An 11,405-nucleotide genomic window follows, 5' to 3' on the forward strand; every position below is an offset into this window, starting at 1 on the left:
GCTCATCAGATGCGTCTGCCAAAGTTCTCACTGTGCTGAACATGGATGCAGGAGGGCAGGAGTGGGTGCAGAGAGCGGTGGGTGCCAGGCTCTGAGGATGCTCATGTTGCTCGAGTTATGCAGGGAGTTTCCTAAAAGGCAGGCCATGTTTCAGCGGGCCTGGGCGGCCAAGACTCTGCATTTTTGACAGCCCCCTGGTGTGGCCAGTGTTTCTGGCCCACAGACTTGGAGGTGCATGGGGCTTGTCCCCTGGATCGACAGTGATGGCCTGAACCCAGGGTGGCAGGGGTGACAGGGTGAAGTGGACAATGCCAGGCTTTCTTTTAAACTAGAACCTGGCAGTGGACAAGCTGTAGGGCAGCCAGAGAAGTAGTTATCAAGAAGGTCTCTGAGGCTCTGAGATGGAGAAGCCCGGATAAGGGGCTGGAGACACCGAGTCCAAGAAGAGGAGCAGAGCCCCCTGCCTGTCTTCCTTCTCCACTGCCCTCCCCTGCAGGCAGCCGTCCTGTCCTCACACCCGCAAAGCCCAGCCTGGCTCGCCCAAAGTTGGAGGCAAACCCTTCGCCTCCTTAGGCCCTGAGCTCAGCGCCTTGTGCGGTGGCCTACTGCTCTCTCCCCACCCAGCAGCCACCAGGCTCCTGCGCAGGAGGCCCAAGGACAGTGCCTAGGACAGCAACTCTGCTGAGGCTGTGAAGGGGGAGCCAGGGCGAACCAGGCAGTTTCCTCTCTCTAACAGGTCAAAAGCCACTTCTCTGGGGAGAACGTAAAGCAGTTGAATAGATCTGATCTTGGATTGAGGATCCCAGATGGCGGGTGACTCACCAGGAGTTCCTTTAGCCTCACCAGCGCCCACTTAGCGGGGCTGGCGCAGCCCGCTGGCGCCATCTAGTGTCATCAAGGGGACGCTCAGGCAGGGCGAGAATGGCCAGATCGAGAAAATTGAGACTCAGATGCAGGATGGCCTCTGAGGCCTGGAGCTGGGGGCTGTGACCTAGGATCTAGGAGAAATAGATTCCTGTTAGGGCTCGGCTCATTTTCCAGGGCCGCTGTAATAAATTACCACGAACTAGGTTGCTTAACACAAGAGACATTTATGTCTTACAGCTCTGGAGGCCAAAAGTCCAACATCGAGGTGTCCACAGGCTGCGCCACCTCTGAAGACTCCGGGAAGAGTCTCCCCTTGCTCCCCTTCTCTCTGGTGGCTGCCCGAAGTCCTGGCCATTGGTTTTCTTATAGCTGCCCACTTCACTCTTTGCCTCCATCATCACATGGCCTTGTGTGTCTCTTGGCCCAAATTTCTTCTTCCTATAAGAAATGAAGTCTTTGGGTTAGGGTCCAACCCATCCAGTATGACTTCATCTCAATCTGTGATTGCATTGGTAAAAACCCTATTTCCAAGTGAGGCCTCATTCACAGGAAGGGATGGGAGGGTAGAACTTGAACATATTTGGGGACGGGGACACAATTCAACCTAAAGAACATCTGCAGTGCCAGGCTGGGCTGGGGGCTGGGCACATGTGCACCTGGACGTTCTCAGGCGTGGCTCTCATCACAGAGCTAGCAGCAAGGGCGGGGACCTAGCGTGTGAGAGGGGCCCTGAAGTTGAGGAGCACGAGGGAGTCAGGTGGGGTTGGAAAGGAGTGTGGTGAAGGGCTTTGAGGACCATTCGCGTGGCCTGTAGGTAGGAGGCCCCCTAGAAAGCAACAGAACCTGCTCTTGGTGTGCAGATGGTACAGCAGGCAGGGATTTAAGAAACAGCCCCACCTCCTAGGTGAAAGCTATGAAGCTGTCCACAGTTTCAGCACTGAGGGGGCAGGAGGTAGTGCACCTGGAGAGGACATGGATACTGAGTCTCTTCCCACACGACCGGCCTCGTGCGATCTTCCTCTGTATCCTTTGCCATATCTGTTATATTAAGCCAGTCATGCAAACCTCTGCCGTGGTCAGGAGAATGTGCCCACCCTGTCTGTGTGGGAGGCACAAAGCAGAGAGCCATGCCCAGCCCACCAAGCCAGCTGCCTGTAGATGTGCAGGGGACCCAGCCAGGTGCAGTCAAAATTAAGAAAACAACTCAGCAAGCCTAGAAACATATTATAAGAAATAATAAGCATCGAACACTGTAAACAAACGAGATCATTAAAATATCCAAGGGTAAGTGGGCTCCCGCTTGCTGAGGTCACTAGCTCAGAATAAAACCACAGAGCCTTTACGGACTTAACAGCTGGAAACTTAGCGCAAGTCTACCTCCCTACTAAGGCCCTCGCAGCCTCCTGACTGAGGAGTGCAGTCTCCCTCGTGGTAACAGGCCCCAGAAACCCCCTCTGCATGCCTGTGGGTACGTGGGCGCCAGCACAGTAAAGGGCTTCTTTCATGTCCTGGTGTGCTGAAGGTTGCTAACCATGAATCAGAGTTTAATTTGTGTCAAATGCCTTTTCTGCATCCATCAAGAAAGCGATCCATGACCGGCAGAGAACAGAGCACTGCTGCTCTGCGCGGCTTCTCTCCTGCACGGAAAGGAACCGTCAGATCAGTCCTTTTCCTAAGAGTCCTTGGAACACAGAAACCCCCAAGGGGTTTCACAGAATCAGAGCTGGCTGACCTCGAGGCGCTGGCCTGTGAGTGAAGCGTAATGTTTAAAGGTGTGGATCATGTGCCAAGTAGGTTGCACTGTGAATTGTGTATTTTTGAGTGGCAGGGCCAATGTCAGATTGACGGAGTAGCAACAGATGAGCCTGGGTCTCACTGTGCAGTTCAGTCTGGTTTTGAACTCACTGTGTTCCCCAGGCTGGCCTCGAACTTGAGACAATTCTCCTGCCTCAGCCTCCTGCGTGCTGGGATTACAGGTATGCACCACTACTCCCTATTTGAAGAGCAGTCTTGAGCAAGTTGTTGAACAAGAATCAGAACATCACCACTACATGAATTCATGTGAGAAGTGACAAATGCTGAACAAAAGCAGCAATTTGGGGGATGGAGAATAGGAACACAATAAATATCCAGAGTATGTAAATGTACATTTACCAGCCGTTTGTATAAAGGTATTTCTTACCTTGGAGTGGCTGAGATTGCTGTAAGGAAGTGTATAAATGGAACGTAAAACAGGAGAGGGGGAGCCAGGGTCCTGGGGCACATTACTGGGTTAGCAATAGATGAGGTCATGGAGGTGGCCTACTCCGGAAGTCCACTTGGCCCTTCCTGTACGCACTGGCCTTAGCTCTATGGTAGCTGCGTATGTTTTGTGTTGTAAGTACCTATTTATACATCTTTTTATAGGCTTGGCACCTGTGTTAGTTTTCTCTTGTTGCTGAGACAACATACCTGACGCCAAAGTTAAAGGGGAAAAGGTTTATTTGGCTCACCATTCATAGAGGTTTCAGTCTGTAATTGGCTGGTTCCAAGGTAGGGTGGCAGAGGGGCAAAAGGTCATGGAGGCGGAAGCAGCAATAGCAACAAGAGGCCTTAACAATGCCTTTCTGCCCCTTTTATCCGATCCAAACCACAGGGCTTAGGGCGGTGCCAAACCAATCACTCATGTAATCACATGCCCTTACTCCCAGCATCATACACTCTAGATTCAGCCACCTCTGGAAAAGAAAGCCCCACCTCATCCACATGAGGCTTTGGGGGGGACATCTAAACACAAGCCCTGACACCTTTATAGGTGTTTTATAAATATTTAATAAATTAACACATAGAATTTGGGAAATCGTATCCTGGAAACTAGAGTTTTACGAGAGTCACTAACATGTTACTGAAAGGCCACGTCAGATCCATGAACTCAATACGGTGAGTGTGAATCTAGTATATGGGGAGTTTTAGAGGAATAGTGAGGAAAAGCCAAGCATGCAGGGAGAAGTGAAGACAGGGAATCTCTTTGGGATGCTTTGGTACCAGATAGAGAAGAGGCTGGGGCTACCGATAATTGGTTAAGGGAAGAATTTATTTTAAGGATGGGATGGGATGGGAACAACCAGGGTATTTCAAGTTCTGGTTATACAGAAACATTAATGACATATCACACAAAGTCCAATCAGCGTCTTCTCAGTGAAGGGTGTTTGAGGAACTTGAGGATAGGTGTACAGAGAGAAGCTGGTACGTATAGAAATGCTAGAGACAGTGCGGAAGTGTGCATGTGGTGGCTCATGCTGTAACCCAGCTGTTCAGATGGCTAAGGAAAGAGGGTGGAAAGTTCGAAGCTAGCAATTGGGGCAGCAGAGCAATGTAGCAAGACTTTCTCAAAATTTAAAAAAAAACTGCAAAAGGGCTTGGGATGTAGCTCAGTGGTAGAGTGCTTGCCCTGTGATTCAATCCCTGGTACCTATTTTTTTAATAGTTGAAGGTAGAGAAAAGAAAACAAGGACCTCCAGGAGGGGTATTGTATTATCTGGGAGTCTCAGGACTGAGTTCTAGACAGGAAGATTCTTAGACTGAATGATTAAAAGCATTGGCCTAGAAACTTAACAGAAAAATATCTGAAGGTGTTTGTATATATGCAGTGATGTATTTACAAGGGTATTAATTGAAATATTGTTCACAATAGTATTGAAAATAATGACAATAACCACATGTCTGCATCCATAGGATGATATACTATTCAGCTATTAAAAAGAATTAGGAGCTGGCAGGTGGCGTCTTCCTATAATCTCAGCACTCTGGGAGGCTGAGGCAGGAAGATCACAACTTTGAGTTCAGCCTGGGCTACTGAGTGATTTATTGAGAATTGTCTTAAGATAAAAAATAAAAAAGGGCTGTAGCCCAATGCAAAGGCCTTGGATTTCCTCCAGTACTGAAAAAAACAAAAACAAAACCAAAAACCAAAAAACACACCAAGAATTGGGCAGTAATGTATGTGCTGTCCAGGGACATTTTCTAAGAAAAATTAAATACAAAAAAACTGTTTCTGGAAGGATATATAAGAAATTTCTAAACAGTAGGAGGGAACATGGTTAACTGGGGGATAAGGATGGGATATATAAAACTTGGTTGTATGCTATTCTAATGAGAATTTCATGCCACGTGGATGTTAAAATTCAATTGGCTCTTTTTTGGTTTTTGATTTTTTGAGACAGGGTCTTACTATGTAGGTCAGGCTGGCCTTGAACTCTTGGCAATCCTCCTGCCTCTGCCACTCGAGTACTGGAACCACAGGTGTGCAATATGCCTGGCTTTTTAGTTAAAAAAAAAAAAGATGACATGTTTTAAACCAGGTGTGGTAGTGAATGCATGTAATCCCAGTGCTCTGGGAGGTGGAGGCAGGAGGATCCACAAATTAGAGCCTGGTTTAGGCAACTTAAGGAAACTTTGTCTCAAAATAAAAAATAGAAAAGTGTTGAGGATGTAGCTCAGTGTGAAGATCTTAGATTCAAAGCCCAACGTGATGTGCATGGACACACATGGACATAACATGTTTTCTTTAATATGTTAATGTATTGTGTTATTTTGAATATTGTTAGTTGTTAGATTCTTATAAACATCTATTTATCTATAATAAGAGAGTTGACACGTATGTTGCATGTTCTAAAATACTCTGCTGTATTTTATTTAGACATTTATGTTCACAAGTGAACATGACATAGTTTTCTTTTCTTGTCCTTGTTCACTATCAGAGTAAAACTAATTTCATAAAGTGAAATATGTAGCACTCCTCATTTTAGTTCTGTGAAACAGATTGTAGGATACAGAGCTTGTTGGTTTCTTAACCATTTGATAACACTGACCTATACAATCAAATGAGCCCAGTGTCTTTTGATGGGAGAGAATTTTGATTATGAGTTCAATTTATTGAATGATTATTGATTTGGATTTTTTACTTTATTAAGATAATTTGGACAATTATTAATAAAGTTAAATTAATGCTATTTTACTGTATTTTTCTCTTTTAATTTTTTTTGGTTTCTTGAAACAGCATCTCATTGTGTAGTTCAGGCTGGCCTTGAATAGCCTTGGCTGGCCTCAAACTTGCAGCAGTCCTCCTGCCTCAGCCTCCTGAGTGCTGAAATTATAGGCATGTGCCACCATGGCCAGCTTTTTAATGTATTTTTCATAAAGTAGCTCAGAGTATTGCTTTGATTTTTGAAGATTTGTTAGCTGTAATCATGTGCCTTTTTATATTTCTAAATTCCTAAAAGTGTTTACCTGTGTGACTTTCTCTCTCTCTCTCTCTCTCTCTCTCTCTCTCTCTCTCTCTCTCTGGTCAATCTCACAAAGGTTTGTCTAGTTCAATTAGATGTGTTCGTTTTAGTTAGGTTTATTAAAATATATATAAAATACAATAAAATTCATCCAGTTTATTTTTGTTTGTTTGTTTTAAAAGGCAGGGTTCCAATATGTTGCCTACTCTGGTCTTGAACTCCTGGGCTCAAGGTGTCCTCCTGCCTCAGTCTCTTGAGGAGCTGGTGCTACAGGTTTGCATCACTGCTCTTTTATTTTTCTTTTCTTCCTTTTTTGTCCCTTACCTTCTCCCTCCCTCCCTTTCTTCCTTTCTTTGTGGTACTGGGAATTGAATCCAAGGCCTTCACACTGAGTTACATTCTCAGCCCTTTTTACTTTTCATTTTGAGACAGGGTCTCACTAAGTTGCTAAATTGCGCAGGCTGGGCTTAGACTCGTGATCCTTCTGCCTCAGCCCTCCACACTAAGGGTTTGTACCACCATGCCCAACTCTTTCTTTCTTTCTTTTTTTTTCTTTCTTTCTTTCTTTCTTTCTTTCTTTCTTTCTTTCACAGTCTCACTATGATGTACTGCAAATGTGCTAAAGAAAAAAAGAAATAATTACACTATTTTTTTGTGCAAGGTTCTGTATTCAAGGAAAATATTTTTTTAGCTGTATTATAACTTTATTCAACAATGTTGTAAAAGCCAAAATCGATGATTCTTAACAGAGTATGTGGAGAATAAAGTTAAAGCATACAAAGTGCTCAAAAAAGCATCCTGTTCAATACTGGTTCCTTCAAAATTTCCAAACTTCTGTGAAAGAAGCCCTGTAATAAAGAAAGACTAACTGCAATATGGAAGATCATTTTTTAACAAGTTCATTTACTAATTTTGAGAACCTAGAAAATAAGTCTGACTATAGTACTTGATATAGACACCATGTTTAAGTAGAAAACACAAGAATAAAAAAGTATCACTGAAAATATTGCACAAATTCAGCTGTTTCCTCCAAATTTCCTTTATGTAATTGGGTAGATATAAATTAATGAACAATTTAAGCAAGATACATGTAACAATTTAACAGAACCCAATAATCTAGTTTCTTTCTTTCTTTTTTTTTTTTTTTTGTTACAGGGAATTGAACTCAGGACCTTGTGCTTGCGAGGCAGGCGGCAGAACCACTGAGCTAAATCCCTGGGTCAATAATCTAGTTTCTTTCAACTTTCATCAAATTCATCTTTAAGCCATTCTATTGTGGGGGTCATAAGGAAATTAACCAACATATGGATAATATGGTTGAATGTCAAATAAGTACTTATGACATACTAAATTCTCCTATAATGCAATTATGAAGAGCCTTCCAGAAACCTGTTTTGTATGTAGAAAAGTGTTAGAATCAAATATTCAAATCAATATAAAATAATAAGAAACATTTGTTTTTAAGGTGGAGACCACTTCTCCTTTTGCCAATGAATGATTTTTAGCTGTATTATCTCTGAGCTGAACAAATAAGTCACCTCTGAGTACATAAGGAAAAATAAACACATGCTAAGTGGATAAAACATTACTACTACATATTTACTAGACCATCACTACCTCTAACACTTCAGAAGCTTAGAGGTTTAGAGTATTCTTACATTAACTGCAAGAAAAATTAAATGAGGAATTCCTTTTTTGAGATCACAATTATGAAGTCATGTTGTTATACAAATTCTGCATTTGTGTGCGAAACATGAAACACATTTACCTTTATTCCCTGCTTAGTCTTATCAGTCACCTGGCAGGACTTAATAGATACCTTTAAAAGAGACACAGATTGAGATGTGTTTATGTAACTTCAATAAACCCCAGCCCAACAGTAATGAGAGGTGCAGTATCATTTTGCTATGGGTCAAGACAACAAGGAAGGAGGTCATAGGAAAGAGAATAAATCAAAATTGTTACACCGAGAAACTACTTTCTTGTTACATTTCATCATGGTGCCACCTTCATTATCACACAAGCATGGTGGTATAATTCAAGCTCAGTAAATCAGAAATCTTAATATTTAAAATTTACCTTTACTTTCAGTCATCATCATATATATTTTTTGGGGTACTGGGGATCGAACTCAAGACCTTGTGATTTTAAGGCAGGCACTGGAACTACTGAGCTAAACCCCTGGTCCTCAATCATCATCATATTAAAAACCTGAAACAGTTAGATAAACACATAGGAAAGGATACTATTAAACCACTGTGGTGGAGTTGGTTTCTTGACACATTAACTCATTTTTTTATAGAAAAGGGATAGTGCTCTCAATTGGCTTACAAGCTAGGAGATCACTTTGAATTTTGCGTTTCCTAACTGCAAACAGAATGTAGCACTTACAACAGGTTATAAATAACCTGGTTTTCAAGCATAGAGTCAGGCCCAACAATAATAATACACTATTTTAAAAGACCTAAGGCAATGAATTCCGTTTCCAATGGAAATAAAGAACCGTGCAAACAAGCCTAAAACTACTATTTTGGTGTCCATGTTATAAAATGTAGCTTTTAATGAAACCTTGACCCAAATGCCAGTAACTTCAGAAAAGAATCAGTGGAGGGGAGAAGAAAGTTATTTCATTTAGGAAAAATAACCACTATCTTTTTCCTAATCTTCAACACACACAGTTTAAACATAAACAGCTGCCGTAACACGTCACACAATTCCTATGTCCGGGAGGAATAATAACAAGCTCTAAATACTATTATCCTTTTAAACACTGTGTCAATGTTTTACATAAAAATATCGTCCTACTTTCCCCAAGTTTCCAAAATATTGCACACTCTCCTCAACATCTACAGCCATCCAGGGAGTTTTAGGAAACTTTTGTGCATGATTTTAATTCCTAATCCCTGGCTGTTTGGACTCAGTGACAATAGATCAAAACCACCAAGAATGATGTTCACTTGAAGTCAGACAAGAGACCCTGTCTCAATTAGTCTCATAGGACGAAAGCAGTGCCACATCGACTGGCTCCATGCAGGAGGGGCACGTGAAGGATCTCATCAACTGGTCATCTATACAGCCCAGGTGATAGATGTGCACGCACGGCAGAAATCGAATCGGGTCCCCAGAAATGAAGTCCATCTTACAGATCACACACTCCCGGATCTTTTTTTCTGATCCATCTCTTCCAGGGTCATAAACTCCCTTAGGCAGAAGCTGTACACGGCCTATCCTTTGAGCTATCCTAATTTGCTCCTCTTCGGTCAGCTGAGCTGCTAGCCGAGTCTGGCTGGGTGTTGGATCATACACTGGAACTGGAACTTGTTCCTGATCGGCTCTGTGCTCTCGCCAAAGCTAGCCAGGTCCCACTGAGACTCGTGAAGTAGGAAGATGTCATCCGAGGTGGGGAATTTTAGGCAGTTCCCCATCTTCATGGCTGGGCTGTGTGATCTCTGTACTGTTTTGACAGACCAAGGAAAATATTTTTAAAAGCGCCAGACATGGGCTGGGGATTTAGCTCAGTGGTTCTGCCACCTGACTCGCAAGTGCAAGGTCCCGAGTTCGATTCCCAATCCAAAAAAAAAAAAAAAGTGCCTGACACATAAGCTCTTTTTTTGGTAACCTGGTTTTCATTTTAAAAATTTTTTTCAAGTTTTAATTTCTCATTAGCCTGTTTACCGTGCACTCCTCCAGGGAGTTGGCACATGTGTATAGCACATCTTAATCCTTTTTTCATCCCATCCCCTGTCTCTTGGCCCCTCCCCATTTGCAAAAGATCCATCTCCCTGTTTCCTATTATCTGTCTTTTATTTTGCTCTTTATTTATATATTGTGGGTTTCTCATACCAAAGAAGCCATGTGATATTTAAGCCTGTGTGTCTGATTTATTTCACTTAACATTATAGTCTTAAGGTGTATCCCTTTTCCTACAAATAACTCAAGTTTAACCTTAAGGCAGAGTAGTACTCCATTGTATATAAATACTACGTCTTCTTCATCCATTCACCTATTGATGACATAATAGGCCTCTTCCAAAGTTTAGCTATTATGAATTGTGCTGCCATAAAGATAAGTATGAATATATCACTGCAATATGATGACTGTAACTCTTTCAGAAAGATACCTAGAAGGAGAATAGCTGGAATTTCTAGTTTCAGTTTTCTGAGGAATCTCCATAGTGAGTTCCATAGTGGTCGTACTAGTTTACATTCCCACCAACAGTATAGAAGGCTCCCTACCCCATAGCCCCTCCAGCATTTGTTATTATTTGATGTTTTGCTGATAGCCATTCTTTATGGGGGAAGATGGAATCTCAATGTTGTTTTAATGTGAATTTCTCTAATGGTCAGCGATGTTGAACATTTTTCTTATATTTATTGACCATTTGTACTTCTGTAAATTGTCTATTCGTTTCAGTTGTCTATTTTTTAATTGGGTCTTCCCTGCATGATATATTCATTTATGATAGAGGCATTTAGAATCTCCTGCCTAAGAGTGTGTCCATTTCTTCTCATAATTATGTCCGCTTTTGCTTTATACAATTTGAGGCCATTTTATTAACTGTTGCAATATAAAAAATTACCCCCAAACTTAATGACTTAAAGCAACAGTAGGGCTGGGGGTAGATTGACTAGCACACTTGAGGCCCCAAGTTTGATCCTGAGCACTGAAAACACATGCATGTGCACACACACACACACACACACACACACACAATTTATCACTGCACAGTGCATAGAAGCCTGGGATTCCAAAATGGCTTAGTTTGATCCCCTGGCTTGCGGTGGCTTACTAGGCTGCAGGGCCCTGACTGCTGCCTGGGGTGGGAGAGTGCTTCCTGCTTGCTCTGCTGGGGAGCAGGTGGGTCCCGGTGGGAGGAGTCATTTTCTCTCTAGCTGCTTCAGTGCCCATGGGACAGTGTAGCCCGCTTTCCCCAGAGGAAGTGGATTAAGAGTGTACTGGGTAAAAATGGTGCTGTCTTTTTTGATGTAGCTTTGGAAGCCACAAACTACTGCATTCTATTGATTGGAGCCAGGTGTAGTGTCACATAGAAACAATCCACAGCACTCTGGGAGGCTGAGGCAGGAGGGTCACAAGTTTGAGCCCAGTGTGGGCAACTTAGCAACTCAGCTAGACCCTGTCTCAAAATAAAAAATAAGAAAAGGGCTGGGGATGTAGCGCAGTGTGAAGGCCCTGGATTCAATCCCTGGTACTGGGAAAAAAAGAAAGAGGAAAGGAGTCGTTAATTCAACCTACATTTAAGGGTGGAGAGTTTGA

The 11,405-nt window shown here is 42.7% G+C and overlaps 1 pseudogene; it reads right to left on the reverse strand.

Annotated features, from left to right (window-relative positions):
• Window positions 1-9,113: 9,113 nt before the first annotated feature.
• On the reverse strand, window positions 9,114-9,633 carry LOC101704609 (RING finger protein 11 pseudogene; annotated as a pseudogene).
• Window positions 9,634-11,405: the final 1,772 nt, after the last annotated feature.

The sequence above is a fragment of the Heterocephalus glaber genome, unplaced genomic scaffold (assembly GCF_053883595.1).
Source record: "Heterocephalus glaber isolate CG9 unplaced genomic scaffold, H.glaber_assembly_v1.0 deba00001608, whole genome shotgun sequence".
Lineage (NCBI taxonomy): Eukaryota > Metazoa > Chordata > Mammalia > Rodentia > Bathyergidae > Heterocephalus > Heterocephalus glaber.